At 34.1% G+C, this 18,730-nt stretch overlaps 1 long non-coding RNA gene across 1 annotated transcript in view; it reads left to right on the forward strand.

The window, feature by feature from the left end:
* The first annotated feature begins 16,308 nt into the window (after positions 1-16,308).
* Positions 16,309-18,730, forward strand: part of LOC108285823 — a 30,001-nt gene continuing 27,579 nt past the window's right edge. Inside the window, exon 1 of the long non-coding RNA XR_001817717.2 lies at positions 16,309-16,484. This is a non-coding gene — a long non-coding RNA (uncharacterized LOC108285823). The remainder of the gene's footprint in view (positions 16,485-18,730) is intronic.

An 18,730-nucleotide genomic window follows, 5' to 3' on the forward strand; every position in this document is an offset into this window, starting at 1 on the left:
AAATTATCTACTCAGTACAGTGGTCACTATAGGTACACTAGAAGCCCAAAGCTCACTATTACATGATATATCTATACAACAAACTTTCACATGTACCCCTAAGTCTACCAAAAAAAATTAATAATAAAAAAAAACCACGCAAAGTGCTAACATAGCAGGTGTAATTTGAACTTCAGTGGAACTCCTGCTATGTTACCATGCAAGAATATAGCCTTTATGGAAACCAGGACTCCACCAGAGTTTCACAGACACAGACACAAACTTCTCTAGTAGGTCATCAGTAAGGATGGTAAGTGGGGCTACTTCTTCTTACCATTTTGGTTTCCAGAGCCATGTAGGCTTTCTATTGGGGATGCACACTAAGTTCATGTTTTAGTGTATATATTCTAGGGGATAGTAACCTCTCCTTATTTGGTGTTTCCTCTGAGCTAGCACTTTATCTGCATTGCCAATAAGACATTCCAGAGATTTATCAGCCTGGTTGCTTCTTTATAGTGTGTCACGTGATACAATCAGTAGTTCACAGGTCATGGTCTCACTCTGTGAAGTGTGTTTCTTGGTTGGATGCTATGTTTTATGAGATTCTATGGCTATTGGTTAGACATTTGGTAAGTTTGATGGTTAATACTGAATGTAAACTTGATTGAATATAAGGATGCAAAATATCATTTTGGGGTGTGTCTGTTGAGGGTATTGCCAAAGGACATTAAACATTTGAGTCAGTGGACTGGGAGAGGCAGACCCACTCCCAATCTGGGTGGATACCACCTAATCAGTTGCCAATATGGCTAGTAGAAAAGCAGGCAGAGCAACATGGAAGTACTAGACTGGCTGATTCTTTTGGTCTCCATCTTTCCCCTATACTGGATGCTTCCTGCCCTTGAACATCAGATTCCAAGTTCTTTAGCCTTTGGACTCTTGGACCTACACCAGTTGTTTGCCAGGATCTCTCAGACTTTTGGCCATAGACGGAAGGCTGCACTGTTGACTTTCCTACTTTTGAGGTGTTGAGACTTGGACTTGCTTCCTTGTTCCTCAGCTTGCAAATGGCCTACTGTAAGACTTCAATACTAATGCTCCTTAATAAACTCCCTTTCATACATACATCTATCCTATTCATCCTGTCTCTCTAGCGAACCCTAACTAATACAGTAAGCTCCCATTTAGTGATGCTAGATGAGACTTTACAGATAAGGAAAGAAAACCCAACCTTAGAAAATATGTCTATCCCTGGGACCATGAACTCATAGCTCCTCCAGTTGAGAAGAGGATTGAAGTGATCAACTTACAACCAAATGGCTGTTTTCTCTCCTTGAGTAATAGTGACAAACCAAGGGTTCAGTATGGGTCTCTGCTACCAGCAAGACATTCTGCCACTAATAGACATTCAAAGGAGAAAATAGCTACATTGGCCTTGGTAGGTGGTAATCTATGCTTTGGGGCCCAAGTGTAGCTTCCATATCTGTCACTGTGGCTGGATCATTCATGTGCTTATCATTCTAGGCTAGCTAATGATGAAGGCTGGCTAGTAGCAATGAGGCAATTTATATTGTACACTTGGTATTTTATTGCATCTACAGTAAGCATGCATTAACATGTAATTAAAATGTTCACAATTCTTAATCCTATGTTTTATGCTCATTTACATGATTCACGTCTAGACTTCTTTGTCTTAGATCTTCTTCTCATTTCAGAACCTGATAAGAAGTCCAAGTCATCAAGCATAGCCCAAAGACCTATAAATATTCTTACCTCAGAGCACTTTTTTGGTACTATGGTGAGTTTTAGAGAGGACTGAGATACATACATTCTGGTCCTGTTTGGGCTCGATACTATATATACCACTTTGAACTTACAATGGACTAATGCTCTGCCGATCTATCTTTATTATTTTGTAGGTTAAAAATAACTAACCTCCTAAAGGAACAGTCCTAATTGCCCAGGCATTTAATAACACAGTGAATCATCTGTCTTTGTGAAAGACCTGTAATATACCAGAGGCTGTTCCTTAGAAATCATATAATACACAGTAAAGTGGAATTTTCAGCCCTACTTAAATCTGGCAGGCACCTATGTCACAGAGAATATGGGCAATAGCAGTATTCCTAGCTGTAGAACGCACTCACTCCAAATGCAGAGAGGTTTATAGGCATTATGGTTCCTTTGTAGTAAGTAATGCAAGGTACAGCAATGTATTTTTTACACTGGAGGAAATGACTTGGCATGTTCTGCTCCATGGATCACTAAACATGTATAGAAGTTGTAGAGTCTTTCATCTTAAAAGGTTTATCTGCTACCTTATGGAATACATGTAGCTTGCCCAAAGTCTCTAGCAAGCCAGCCACTTCATGTTTATCAGGCTTAATCAGTATGATGTCATTGATGTAAAGGATTAATATAATATTCCATGGGTATTTCAGACAGTCTAAAGCACTTTGAATTATATTATGACAGGGCAGGAGCATTCACATAGGCCTGGGGCAAAACTGTAAATTAATATTACTGTAGTATCCAGGTGGATATAAAATGGTTTGGATCTTCTTTCCTGAATGCAATGAAAATAGGTGAATTTGCCTAATAAATGACTGCATACAATGCATCTGAGCTTGTATTAATCTCTAGCAACAATAAGTATGATGGCTGCAACCAGGGCTACCTATGTGAGTTGCAGTGATCTCCAAGAGCCATCTGATTTCAGCAGAGGACAATCTAGTTAATTAAATGGAGTTACAATTAGAACCACCATGCCTGAATCCTTTGGAACTTCAAGAATTGCATCATTATTTGAGTATATTCTCTGTCTTTCTGCCACTACTCCCTCAAGGAATGTTGTTCTGATTTACTGCCTTGGCTTGTAGGGGACAATTTTGGAGGCTTTCATTTGAGTTTTCCTGGAATATAGCTCTACTTTTGAGGTAGCAGTAACTGATTTAGTATCAAATGTAACGCTCAGGGAATGAAAAATTACATGGAAATTTAACTAAGAGTTTATGATCTTGCTTCTGCATATCTTTACTCAAACATGGGGTTTTAATGGCACTTTGGGCTTCTAGGCATAAATCACAATTTTTGATCCTATGTCCAAAAGTCCTCATACACCTGAGTGTTTACATTCACACAGTGTACAGTCACCTGGGTAAATGTCCATAGACTCGTATGGAGAAGAACTGAAGGAAAGATTAAATACTTGCTTAAGTCAATGGATTCTGGATCTGAACACTGCCTCATATCTGGTAACTGAGGAAGAGATTGCAAGATTTTATCAGGAAAGCCACCCAAATACTCTTGTTTCTTCTGATTATAAATATTGAACACCATATTTATTTGCTATTTTTCCCTTAGGAAACAATAACAGTAACATGTTCTATTAACTAACTCATCAACTTATTAATAAATCCCCCTGTACTACCCCTCTGATCTGGCTGATCTTTACAGCAATTTGTGACGCCCTGGCTTTAATAAACAACACCTGGCCTTTATCCCTCTAGTGATCCATAATTTCTTTCACTATTAACAGGCAAGCTCTGTGGCTACAACTTCTGCTATCATCAGCACTAGTCTGTAGAAGAGAGTCACTTTTTAGTGAGACCAGTGTTCCTTTCACCAGTACAATTATTAAGTCTTTGGCTAAGATGAAGGGCTCTGGTTCTTCCCACGGAACAATGTTCTTTTGCAGTTCCTCTGACCTTACATTACATAATCATTTTATGAACACACACCTGAGTCCTTTTATTTCTTTTATCTACCATCTATCACAGTAAGTGAGGTACTTTGACTTTATTTAATATAAGCCATTAGCTTCTCCAAGGTTTTTTTCCTGCTTTATTGACATATAATTGACAAATATAAAGATTCCATATATTTAAGGTATACAGCTTGAAATTTTTGTATACATATACAATACACTGTAAAATCATTAACATAATCTAGTTAATTACGATATCCATTATCTCACCTTTTTTTTTTCTTTTTTGTGGAATGAAGACTAAAATCTACTACCTTAGCAAATTTGAAGTTTACAATACAGTATTAACTATGGTCACATAGTTGAACTTTAAATCATCAATTATTCATCTTGCATAAATTAAACTTTGTACTCTTTGACCAGCTTCTTTTTATTTCTCCTACCCCTAGCTCCTGATCACGAGCATTCTACTGTTTCTGTGAGTTTTACTACCTTAGATTTTGCATATAAGTGAAATCACACAGTATTTATCCACCTTACAAAAGACGAAAATTCTGCCATTTGTGACATGGATGAGCCTGGGGGACATTAAACTAAGTGAAATAAACCAGACACAAAAAGACAAATAGGATCTCCAGGTTTTAAAAAGTCACCCTAGCAACTAGTTTGCATAATCCCCTGGGATCCCTGCCAGGGTATTAAATCTTGTGTTCCATAAAAGTGACCCTAAGTCAATGAATTCTTACAATCCAGATCCTTGAAACAGAACAGTAGAGTCCAGGTGGTATTGCTGAACCATTGTAAAAACCGGCAAGGTCAGAGCAGCAACCACGGGGGCTTTTACTGACAGAAAGTTGAAGAGTTATTTAATAAAACGTGGTGATGCTAGGAATAAAATTCAATATCAGGGCTACTCCCATGGATCCTGTTACATGCTAGCTAAGAGCTCCTTAGGGTTGTAATTTTCTTCCTCTTATATCAGACTTTGCATATTGCCAGACTCGTTGTGATGAGATTTAACTATAATTATCAGCCCAGAATAGCTCCTGAGGGTTCACCTATTAGCTTTGGGGGTAAATGTTTCTGTAGGGTTTTCTCAAACAAACAAATATACTGGCTGTTTACAGGGTAGTTGGGCTACCTCCGTAGGTTCTGAATGTTCAGAGGAGTACAAGAAGGTCTAATAATCAGAGAAATCCACCCTAATTACTGACAGTCATTGCTTCCCTGTCTTAGGTAAAATATTTTCCTTGGCTGGGAATTTTGTTCTCAGTGGAACAGCTCTATGGCCACCATACTAGGTTTGGACTTTAATAAAATGTTGCTTTCCTGGTCAAGATGCATTCATCTTAAAGATTCAACATTATTTACCTTAAAAGTTTATACATACACATAAAAAATACACAGACACATATTCCAAGTTTCATGAAAAAAGTAAGGATTGATGGGCACTGGTGAATTTAAATTTTCAGGTTATGTGCATAAGGAGGAGTTTTTTTTTGTTGTTGTTGTTTTTGTTTTCGGTTTCCTCATCTCCTCACAGAAGACCATAAGTTTTCCAGGCATAATTTTAATCTATCTATTGTCTGATAGGAGAAACAAATAGAATTTATAAGTTTAATGCTTCCAAAGAGTATATATGACCAGATTAATAGGTTAAACAAAATGATGTTTTCATTTCTGTAGTGTATTTAAATAACTATTTATCTTTACTTTAGATTCATGGGGTACATGTGCAGGTTTGTTACAAGGGCACGTTGTGTGATGCTGATGTTTGGATTTCTATTTACTCTGTCACCCAAACAGTGAACATAGGACCCAACACTATATCAAACTTCTTTAGCCATTGTTCTCCTCCATCCATGGGGAGTCTTTGGTGTCTACTTTTCCCATCTGTGTGTCCATGCGAACCTAATATTGAGATTCTCACTTATAAGCGAGAATATGCAATATGTTTTCTGTTTAGGTATTAATTCATTTAGGATAATATTCTCTAGATGTATCCATGTTGCTGCAAAGAACATGATTTCTTTCTTTCCTATGGCTGCATATTATTCCATGGTATATATGTACCACATTTTTAAAAATCAAATCCACCATTAACAGGAACGTAGGCTGATCCCATGTCTTGGCTATTGTAAGTAGTGCTGTGAAAAATATACAAATGTAGGTTTTTTTTTTTTTAACATAATGGTTTATTATCTTTTGAGTATATATCCAGTAGTGGGATTTTTGGGGTGAAAAGTAGCTATACTTTCAATTTTTTGAGAAATCACCAAACTGCTTTCCACTGGGGCTGAACCAAATTACTTTACCACCAACGGTGTATTAGTGTTCCCTTTTCTATGCAACTTCAACAGCATGTGTTATTTTTTGACTTTTTAATAGCTATTCTGATTGGTATGAGATGGTGTCTCCTTGTGGTTTTGATTTGTATTGCTCTGATGATTGGTGATGATGAGCAGTTTTTCATGTTTCCTGGCCACATTTTGTGTTTTCTTTTAAGAAATGTCTGTTCATATCCTTTACCCACTTTTTATTGGGGTTGTTTGTTTTGTTGTTGTTGTTGTTGATCTGTTTACACTTCTTATGAATTGTGAATATTAGACCACTGTTGGATTATTTTTTGCAAATATTTTCTTGCATCCTGTAGGTTGATTACTCTATTAATAATCATGTGTTAATTTTTTTGTTATTGTTGCAATTGCTTTTAATATTTAGCCATAAATTATTTGCCAAGGCTATTATTGAGAAGAGTATTTCCAATGCTTTTTTTCCAGGATTCTCATAGTTTGAGGTCATCTTGTGTTAATTGTTGTATATTGTCAGAGGTATATTCTCGGAGGCATATTCTTCTGGATATAATTAGCCAGTTTTTCCAGTAGCATTTATTGAATGGAGGATTCTTTCCCAATTATTTATTTTTGTCAACTTTGTCCAAGGTCAGTTGGCTGTGGGTATATGGTTTTATTTCTGTGTTCTCTATCCCATTCCATGGTCTATGAGCCTATGAGTCTATTTTTGTATTAGTATCATGATGTTTTAATTACTGTAGACTTATAGTATAACTTGAACTCAGGTAATATGATTCCTTCATCTTTGCTCTTTTTGCTTAAGATTGCTTTGGCTATTTGGGCTCTTTCTGGTTTCATATAAATTTTAGAGTACTTTTTTCTAACTCTGTAAAAGAAAATGCTATTAATAATTTAATAGAAATACTTTTGAATGAATTCATTGCTCTAGACAGTATGAACATTTTAGCAATTGATTTTGTTCAATCCATGAACATAAAATGTTTTTCATTTCCTTCAGCAGCGTTCTGCAGTTCTTTGTAGATATCTTTCATCTTCTTGACCTTGGTTAGATGTATTTCTAGGAGTTTTTTGTTTGTTTTTGTTATGGTAATGCAATCATGTTCTTGATTTGGCTCTCATTTTGAATGTTACTGATGTATAGAAATGCTGCTATTGATTTCTGTGTATTGATTTTGTATCCTGAAATTTTGCTGAAGTTATTTATCAGGTCTAGAAGTTTTTTGACAAAGTTTTTAGGTTTTTCTAGGTACAGAATCACATCATCAGCGAAGACAGATAATTCAACTTCCTCTTTTTCTATTTGAATGTCTATTTCTTTCCCTTGCCTGGAAAGAAATAGACATTCAAATAGATTTCTGCTATTATGTTGAATAGGAGTGCTGAGGGTGGAAATCCTTTTTAAATCCAGTTCTTAGTGGGAATGCTATACCTTTTCCCCATTTAGTTAGTTGGATGTGGGTTTTTCAGAGATGGCTCTTATTATTTGAGATATGTCTCTCTTATGCTTAGTCAGTTGAGAGTGTTTATCATGAGGAGATTTTGGATTTTATCAAGTGCTTTTTCTGCATTTATTGAGATGCTTGTATGGTTTATTTTAATTCTGTTTATGTGGTTGACTCACATTTATTGATTTGCATTTGTTCAACCAATCTTGCATGCCAGAAATAAAGCCCACTTGATCATGGTCAATTAACATTCTGATGTGCTGCTGGATTTAGTTTGCTAGTATTTTCTTGATTTTTTTTTTCATCTGCGTTTACTAAGGATATTGACCTATAGCTTTATTTTGTTGTTGTTGTTGTTGTTGTGGCTTTGCCAGATTTTGGTGTCAGAATGATAGTGGTTTCAAAGAATGGGTTAGAGGGGAATTCCTCCCCTCATTTTTTGGAATAGTTTCAGTAGAGTTGGTACCAGCTCTTCTTTGTACGTCTGTTAGAATTTGGCTGTGAATCCATCTGATCCATAGCTTTTTTTGTTGGCAACTTTTTTATTACTGATTCAATTTTGGAACTTATTAGGTTTGTTCTGGGTTTCAATTTCTTCCTGATTCAATCTTGGAAGGCTGTGTCTTTCCAGGAATGTATTCATTTCTTCTAGATTTTCTAGTTCATGTACATAGAAGTGTTAATAATAGTTGTGGAGGATATTTTGTATTTCTGTGAAATTATTTGTAGTGTAATTTTTGTCATTTCTGATTGTGCTTATTTGGATTTTGGTCTCAGTTTCATTTAGTCCTGCTCTGATTTAATTATTCATTTTCTTCTGCTATCTTTGGAATTAGTTTTTTCTTGTTTATCTTGTTCCCTTAGTTATGATGGTATAACGTTAACTCTGCATCTTCTTGACATAGGTATTTGGTGCTATAAATGTTCTTCTTAACGCTGCTTTTGCTGTATACAAGAGGTTGCATATGTTGTGTCTCTGTTTTCATTTATTTCATGGATTTTAAAAATTTCTCCTTTTATTTTGTTCCTTATCTAAAAGTCATTCAGGAGCAAGCTGTTTAATTTTCAGATAATTGTTTGTTTTTGAGAGCTCCTCTGGGTATTAATTTCTATTTTTATCCCATTGTGGCCCAAAAAGATGTTTAGCATAATTTTGATTTTTCTAAATGCATTGAAACTTGATTTATGACTGAGCATGTGGTAAATCTTAAAGTGTGCTATGTGTGCAGATGAGAAGAATGTATATTATGTAATTGTTGGATGTACCATTCTGTAGATGTCCATTAGGTCCAATTGATCTGCATCAAATTTGAGTCCAGAATTTCTTTGTCTGTTTTCTGCCCTTCATGATCTTTCTAATACTGTCAGTGGGGTGCTTAAGTTTTCCACTATTATCAGGTGTCTATATAAGGCTTTTCCTGGTCTTAATTGTTTTATGAATCTGATTGTTCTGATATTGAATGAGTATATTTAGAATAGTTAAATCTTCTTGGTGAATTGAATCATTTATCTTTATTTAATGCTCTTTTTGGCTACTTAAAAAACTATTATTGGTTTAAAGTATGTTTTATCTCATGCAAGAATAATGATCCTGCTCCCTTCTTTTCCCATTCGAGCAATACATCTTTCTTTACGTTTTTTTATCTTGCACCTATGAGAGTCACTACATATGAGATGGGCCTCTCAAAGAGAGCAGAAGGATGGGTCATTTTTTTCTCAATCCCATTTGCCACTCTATGTTATTTTAGTGGAGACTTTAGGCAATTGACTTTCACAATTAATATTGATATGTGATGTTTTAGTCCTGTCTTAATGTTGATTGCCAATTGCTTTCTAGTCTTGATTGCACAGTAGCTTTATAGGGTCTGTGGGTTGCGTGCTCTACATGTGCTTTTGTGTCGACAAATATTCTTTCATTTCCATGTTGACAATGCCCATAAGCAACTCTTCGATGGGCTGTTTGGTGGTAATGAATTCCCTTACTGATTGTTTGGGAAAGACTTTATTTCTTCTTTGCTTAAGAAGGTTAGTTTGGCGGGATAGGACATTCTTGGCTTTTATTTATTTTATTCCACAATGCTAAAAATAGGCCTCCAATCTATTCTGACTTGTAAAGTTTCTGCTGAGAAGCCCATTGTTAGTCTGATAAGTTTTCCTTTATAGGTAATATGGTCTTTCTCTCTAGCTGCATTTAAGATTTATGACCTTGGATAGTCTAATGACTATGTTTCTTGGGGATGGTTGTCTTATATACTACCCCACAATAGTTCTCTGTATTTCTGTATTTTTCTGTCAACCTCTCTACCAAGAGAGGGGACATTTTCCTGAATTTTATCCTCACGTATGTTTTTCAATTTGATTACTTTCTCTTCTCTCTCAGGAATTCCAATAAATCATAGATTTGATTGCTTTAACCAATCCCATATTTCTCTAAGGCTTTATTTTTTAATTGTGTTTTTTTGTTGTTGTTGTTTTTACCTAACTGTTTGATTTTAAGAAACATTTTTGGAGCTCTTAAATTTTTTCATCTGTTTTGTCTAGTCTGTTGTTGCCAACTTTTTTATTACTGATTCAATTTTGGAACTTATAGGTTTGTTTTGAATATCAATTGTATTTTGAAATTCTTGTAATAAATTTTTCCAGAAGTTCTGTTTAGTTCTGTCTTCATATAGTTGTGTCATCTTTCAAATCCTGGATCTTTTTTCCATTTCCTTTGTGTTGGATTACAACTTTCTCTTGGATTTCATTTATTTATTTATTGCCGTCCTTATTGGGTTTTATGTATGCCATTTAGATATTTTGTTCTGGTTAGGATTTGTTGCTAGGGGGCTATTGGGATCCTTTAGAGGTAATGAAACACTGGCTTTTTGTGTTGTTGGGGTTCTTGCACTGGTTCTTTCTCAATCAAGGGAACTGGTGCTTACTTTTTTTGAATTTGTTATTCCTTTAATTTTTTCATTGTTTATTATCTCTTTTCTCAAGGGCATGGCTACAGCGTATTTTGTGAATAACCAATTGGCATCATTTCTGAGTGCTTTCGTAGGTACAGGGCTCTGTACAGGTTCCTCGGTTTCAGATGGCTTTCTCAGTAGTTGCTTGGTGTAGCGGTGGTGTAATTCAGTATGACTTCCAGTAGATGACACATCAGAGTACGAGTCGGCAGGTAGGCTCTTACTCTTTTCACCTTCTGCAGGGGTGGAGTAATTGGAGAAGGAGGAAAAATATTCTTCCCCAGCCACACTGGTCTTCATCAGGGATGGAACCGCTGGAGAAGCCTGAGAAACACCTCTTTCAACCCATGCTACCTGGCCCCCCATGGGAGAGCTGCTGCTGTCTTCAGCAGTTACTGGGGATGGGGGGCAGGGGACAAGAGATCCCCCACTGCAAGTCCTTATTGTGGTTTTGTTGTTTTCTCTGTCCATGACTGACACCACATTCACATTTCCTTTGACCACCTTTGGCACTGTCAGGCTGTGCTACCCTCTTCTTAGTGGTAGTCCACACCAAAGATTAGACACCTAAGAGAGTAGAGTTCACCTCCTACCCACTCCTTAGAGCTAATGGGACAGTCTCCCCAAACTGACCAATGACACACACAGACTGGATCGAGGTTGCTAAGCTGTCACTAGTTACAAGCCATTCCACTCAGAAGAAATGTTAAGTTTCAGCAGATTTACTCCTGCTCAAGTTTGGCAATGGGAGGGAGTTTAATTCCAACATCTACTGCTGTGGTGCTCTCCACATTCATTGCTCAGTTCTGACTATGGGGGCTCTTACCCTACTCCAGAGAAAGCACTCCAATTTCTGGTCTTATACTGGCCAGGCCAACGTCTGCAGTGGCTATGGTTGTCAGGTTGTCAGACAATGACTGACTTTTTTGAGCTTTGATTAAAAATTGCATCCTCCTCTCAGTTTTGGGTCTGAGAAAATGCCTGCAGACTTTTCCAGTATCTTTTCTTCTCTGTGTCTCTTTGTCTTTCCTCGAGCTATGTCCTGGGCTTAGAGAAACAGATGCTCTCCCTTGGCCTGGTTTGCAAAGATCACTACTGAAAAGTGATATACAGAGGGAGACTAGCTGCCCCTCTCACATATTGAGGCTTCACCCACATAATCAGCCAAATGTCATCATGAGGGCTACTTGCACATCTTCTCCCCAGCATCTGATGTTACCTTGAGTCTTCCAGTGAATTCCGTTTTTCTTGTTTTTTTATTTAAAGCTCACAGAGTTGAACTTCATGCACTGTTTAGCTATTTCTAAGTGGCTAAGGCATGCTGATGGTCTCTAATCCGCCATGTTAGAAACAAAAAAAGAAACCCAAAACTCTGTAGTGTATTTTAATAGTGATTTGTCTGCAACATCCAGTAACATAAGTTTAACTTATTGGAAATAATTTACATGAAATAGTTAATCACTTCTTTGTAGAAATTAGGAGTACTTCAGGAGTTGAAACATAATGCCTACTGATATTTTGTATGCCAAGGTTTCTGAGAAGTTTTTGTCTGCAATGTTCTTTTTCTTTGGCAAAACATAAGTTCCCATCAGTTAGGAAGTACCTATTTGTTCTTTCTTTAATCATACAAATATTAATTGATAAATATATGATTTGTTAATATAATATAATGGCATGTATTTAAAATAATATAAACAGATTTAAAATATTATAGTTAACAGAAAATCATATTGTTACATGGGTCATTTGACTCTTTTTTTTACTACATCAGGAATATAATCTAATTAAAATTGAACATCAAAAAACAGGAACATGAAACATTCCTCGAGATATAAACATAATCCATTTATATTGATATCATTATAATGTAAATATCTCATTATAGCATAATATAATTTAATTATATAGATTTCAAAACTGAATGTTTCTCAAGTTAGCCTATAAACTATAAAGTGAAGAATAAAGAAGCCAAAGAGAAAAAAACAAATGAATCAGCAAATTTGAATGAATTAAACTCAACTTAGCCATCAATTGATCCACTTCTCTTAGAGAATTTCATTTCTTTTCCTTATTCTATAGCACTATTGCTGGCTTACTGGATGTTAGTAGAAAAAAAACTATACCTTACATATTATAAAATACATATTTTCAACTATATAAAATACTTAATTTTAAATTACATATTTTACAGCTAGAACTAAATTTGATAGGCTGTGGAAAACCAGATATGCACAAATTAAACAATAGTGCTTTCTTCAAATAAAATGAAATGTAGAACTATTTTTCATTATTAATAGTAGATAAAATCAAACCTCCCTACCTCATCCCCATATAGTGAACAATATTTTTATGTGTGAGATTATATTCTGTAATGTTAATCACATTTTGATTAAAATAAAAATTACAGGATTTAGATGGATAGAAAACAGGACCTTTATATAAATTTGTCTCTAGGATTGTTTCATGTTCATGTTTTTTAGTGTCCATTTTTAATTCTAATAAAAATAATTGTATAATTTTATGTGAGACCAATGATACGCTATGACAAAAATAATAGAGTCTAATATTGTTGAAATGTTAATATTTATTTTCATGATACGGGTAAATAATTTATATTTAGGTTGTCCAGCTTATTTCTGTTCAAAAAAGTCATGAAGAGCAATAATTTTTGTCTTGAAAATATCAAATGCATGTGGGATGGTTTTAAGTTTTAAAAACTTCTAACTTATTTGCAGACACTCATTTACAAGCTGATTTGTATTTATATGTATGCTTTCTTTGTGTAAAAGTTTTAAGGCTGCTGGTTTCTCATAAAGTTATAGAAAATGAGATAGTAAAACAAAAATAGAAAATCATAGTCAAAGGAGAAAATAGCACATTCACACAACATACATCTCAATGCCTTTTTTATGCATGAACCTCAAATGTGTCTCTAAGTTCCACAGGAAAAAAAAGGCACAAAAGGATAACTTAAGCAGTTATCTAGTTTTCATTTTTTGTAGATGATGAATACCAGTTCATTAGGAGGAAAACTATCATTGAAATTTTGAACAGTATTTTTCATCTGCAGCATTATGTAAAGGAAGAGTGATGTAAGGATAGTGTATATCCTTAATACATCCAGAAAGTTTAAATCATCGTCACTTAGTATTTTTTTTATTTTCTTCTAACAATATTAGATAAATGTTGAGAAAATGACATTGATATGTAAATACATAAAGAACATGACTTCTGTTACTCCTTACTAATCTGTTGCAGGAACATAGAAAACCTTAAGGCCTGGAAAACTTTTATTTTCATAAGTACTGCTTAATTTGTATGTATGTGGAGGAGACAGAATGCTGAGCTATTTATTTTAAGATAGGGGAAAAGTCAGTACCCTTTTAACAATTACAGGGCTGCAGGTTATTTACTCAATTCCCTTGGAATATTTTGTAATTCATTTTTAAATTACAGATATATGAAAGAAGGTAATAGTTTAGAAGAAGAGGCAGGTAAATTGTGAGAATGGAAGGAACAAATGGTAAGAAAAGAAAAGAGACGAAAAATAGACTAACGCAAGGGGTAAAATGAGCAAGGACTAAGGAAAAATAAATAGGTTTTGATAGCAGGGAAGAGAGAAACAGTAAAAAACAAATGAACAATATGATTCATGTTTCACTTACTACTGTATTTACAATGTACTGAGCAAATTCAGAGTAAATCTTATACCTAAACACTCTAAGATAATTATTTCCCTGAAACAGTATAAATAGATCCAGTAGACTTTAGATATTGCACAATCATCAAACATAAATATAAAATAAACATGTTTAGTATAGCTGAAGTATTAGTATATAAAGTTCTGAGCATAGAATAAGAAGATTTTTTTCAATGAAATGTTTAAAAAACATAATGGTGCAGTCAAAGTTAAAAATCAGTGATAGATTAGCTAGCACATTAGACACAGTTAAAGGAAAAAGTAACACATTTTATGATAGATAAAATAAATTATATAGAATACAGTTCAGAAAAACAGAAAATATGGAAGAAGTGTATATGAAGGATCCTGTGATGTATTTCAACATGTCTCAAATCAGCTTTAAACAGGGATGTAAAGAGAAAGGGAAAGGAGAAATGCTCAAAAAGATAATGGTTAAAATTTTTTCATTTTTTGTTAAATAGGTATTAATCTTAAAATCCAGAGGGATTCAAAAGATCCAAGTTATCCAAAGCTGGACTCTAGGGACAAAGGAAAACATATATAACCTCACTAGTCATTTGTACTATCCTCAGTTTACTCTTTTGTGAGGTCACTCCACATTCCTGGCCTCTAGGCAATGCTTTCTATCACTGCTGCTTCCAATAAAACTGTTTACAGCTATTCTAATTTGTGGTCTTTTATCTGGATGTAGTCAGGGCACACTAATCTTCCAATCTGTCCCCTCTGCTTCTCCCTGGTTCTGCCAATACGTAAGGCTTCTATTAATATATAGTTCCTAGTTAAGTTGTACCCTCCACAGATTCTGATTCCAAGTATTCTCATTTCTAACTTCACTATTCAAGCTATGTCTTACCTTTCTTCCAAGGAACTGGATTCCTTATGTTTCACACAAGACTTGAGAAAAGATGAGGAGCCAGAATCTCTTAATTAATCTCTGCCTAAATGTGCCCTGAATGCCTTTTTATAATGCCACAGTTATACTGTGTTGATGTAGGTTCCCAGGATTTCCCCAGGAAATACTCTCAAGTCTCCTCATATTGGCTCTCTTTTCATTTTATTTGGCTTATAATGTCTCACATCCCTTGTTTCTAGGAAGTACAAACAAGGCCTAGAAAGGGAGAGCCTACATATGTGAGGTAATTAACTAAAGCTCCATGATTCGGTCTCATTGTTAGAGAAGTTGCAAAAGAGAAAAATAAGCTGATTTCTAAGATAAAAACAAAAGGAGGAATAACACAAATATTTTCCATATGAGAGAAACATTAGTGAGTTCATTGTTTTTTCTTTGTTTCTTATTTAAGTATACATTTTACACAGCCTTCTTCTATCTGGTAGCTAACACAAATGAATTTCAAATCATCAGAAATTCATAAAGGATATGTATAATAATTGTTCCCCTATGAATTGAAGTCAGTCACTAATATGATATAAATTAAGGCAAATATTATAGGGAAAATATGTTTTAATTAATTCATATATTTTTATTGTGTCACCCTTATAATCGATTGGGTTCTTAATAAGTTACTAAGTGTTCTTCATAAATGTTTGATGTTTTTAAGAATTCATGAAATGCATTCTTGTTTACTTGATATAAAAGTTAATTATAATCTCTTATTGATCTCAAAAAACAAGGAAATAATACTTTATGCTCTCTCTAGCCTACAGTATTATTACATAAAATGATTTTTATTCATCATGATAAGAAATTATATAAAATTTATGAATTATTTAATAAGAAAACTAAGATATTATTAATGGAGAAAACTTAGTAAACTAATAACTCAAGGATAAGGGAAACTAACCTCTTAGAAAAGCTGTGAAATCTATAATTATTTAAAATGCTATTCATTAACACTCATAACCAGCAACTATTTTATGTGTATCAGAATATTCTTATTTTTCAAGCATATTAAGCTAATTATTGAGATAAGATGTTCCAATCTCAGAGAAATATTTCAATTTTCATAAAAACTACATTTTTGTTATTAACTGATATCCCTGAATCCTGAACTGGCTTTGGGGTAAATATTCATCATTTTCCATTTAACATTTTATCTTTATGAAAAATTTATGTGATGTCTGAAATATTACTTAATAAATTCTAAGCAGTGTTATTATATTACAAACAATATTTAGAACTTAAAATAACTAATAAATTCTTATCAGCTTCAAGAAAACTTGAAACAAAACTGGAATCCTATAATTTCAGATATAACCACCCTTTCCAGCAACAACAATGAAAATATCATTAAAGTTTTACCACTGGTTTATTCTCTACATAATAAATGGATACTTTAAAAAAACATTTTGCCAACTACAAATTATGACTTCATCAAGGATGTGAAAAGGTGATGGCGGAGTTGGAAAAGAGAATGAATACAATGGGTAAGGAAGATAATACAATATAATTTTGTAAGTGATATTTTATTATGAACATTCCCACAATTCAATGATTCCTGACATATTTTTCTTTGTAGTAATAAAACCACAGACTCTTATTTTTACACAGTTTTGTAATTCTTTCACCTCTCCATCTGAGGAGATTCTTGCTTATATGGTAAAATGAATGTTTGTAGTCTGAATAACTACATAGGGTAGTTTGAGACCAACATCTACTTATAATAGCTTCTGTTCTCAAGAATGCCAAAAATATTATATTTTAAAATAATAATTTTTTAGCAGGCAAAACTGGAAATCCATATCAACTATCTGATATATTTGAAAGTGAAGAAATGCAAAAAAAATGATTATTGTCATCAAGTTTTATGAAGGTCTTTATGATGTCAGTGGGGATGAGATACCTATTTTCTCCAATAGTATTATATTCTCTCTCTCTCTCTCTCTCAATCCACCCCACTCTGTGTGTGTGTGTGTGTGTGTGTGTGTGTGTGTGTGTGTGTGTGTTTATCTCTTCCCTAAGGTATGATTTTCATTTAGATACGAAGTTCTGGGTTTCCAGTTTTGATGGAAGTGAGTTTTAAATGAATGGACTGACTATAGGACTTCAAGCACATCTAGTTTAGTGTCTAATTTTAAATTTAAAACTTTATGAATTAATTGTATATACAACCTCAAAATGAATCATATTTGGCAAACAAATTTCTTGTATTCATCTGCACTTGATTTGTAGATTATCTGAATGATAGGTAATATATACTTTGTAAAAATTGAACATGTATGAAATATCATCTAAACTCCTCAAAAAACCTACAATGTTTAATAGAATAAGGTAATATTTTCTCTATTTTAAGCAATTTCTATCAAATTTCTTAATTATTTATAAGCCATGAATCATATTTTGTCTCCTTATTAAATTCCTTATAGTTTCTTAAATCTTAAATTGCGGGAATTATAATGTTAACTAATGTAAGATCTCAAGTCAATTGTTTAATCCAAAATTTAATGGAGAATATTGGCACATAGCAAGCATAAATTTTATTTTCTATGTTCAAACATATTCTTTTTGAACTCAGAAATATTTTATCTGAAAAAATTGTAACAACCTTTGCACAATAAATTTTAAGTGGATGAGTAAAATATTTAAATATTTCAGATAATGTAGATGAAGTAAAGTTTCATTTTTTAATATTAAACTTTTGTCCTTAATTAACATATAAGTATTCCTTTTGTTTATTAAATAAATATCTCAAACATAAGAATCTTTTTAAATGTGCTTACAGTTGGATTAAGTCCTGGCAAAATTACTATTTTACGTCTAATGTTTTTATCTCCCCTCATTCACACCAGAAACTATCATTAATAATGGGAAGTACTGCATTTATATAACACAGATTATAAATGATCTGAACTGGATTCCCAACATTTTATATACATATGTCACAATCTAGGTTATGCATTTGTTTAAACAAAATACTGGTTTAAGATTCAATACTGCAGGCCAGGCACAGTGGCTCACACCTGTATTTCCAGCACTTTAGGAGGCTGATGGGGGCAGATCAGGAGGTCAGGAGATCAAGACCATCTTGGCCAACATGGTGAAACCCCATCTCTACTAAAAATACACAACTTAGCTGGGCATGATGGCGTGTACCTATAATACCAGCTATGATTTAATACTGCATATTCACTGTGATGATCAATAGGCACTGACAAAACTCCTTATTTAGTAACAAATATATGGATACAAAATGTTTAAATAGTATATTACACATGTAACCATATAAAAAGACTATATGTTGACTATGTGTTCAATTATGACTTTTTTAGGAACAGATAAATTAGCAGGTCCAGAAACAAGTTTCCTTTCGGTCCTAGTGAGGGAATGTATTCTTTTCCTGGGACCGAAAGGTGGGGGTAGTTTCAAAGGCAAGAACTTCCTAGTGCCATTATCTCCCCCAAGTCTCCATCTGGGAACTAAAGGTCTTTGTTTAAACTTTGGCGTACACAGGAAAGATGAAAAATCAATCACTGCAGCGAAGCTTAAAGTTAAAGTTTAAACTTTCTTCATAGGCCCAGAAAACTTAAAGGGGGCAGGAATTCCTCCCTGGTTAAATGTTCCCTTCTTCCACACCTCTTTGGACTCCATATCTGGATCCCCTTCCATGACCTCGTGGAAGCTCTTTCTCTTTCTCCTTTTTCTCTTTCTGTGCCTAAATAATCACGTTCTGCAA

Source organism: Cebus imitator, unplaced genomic scaffold (assembly GCF_001604975.1).
Source record: "Cebus imitator isolate Cc_AM_T3 unplaced genomic scaffold, Cebus_imitator-1.0 Scaffold308, whole genome shotgun sequence".
NCBI lineage: Eukaryota > Metazoa > Chordata > Mammalia > Primates > Cebidae > Cebus > Cebus imitator.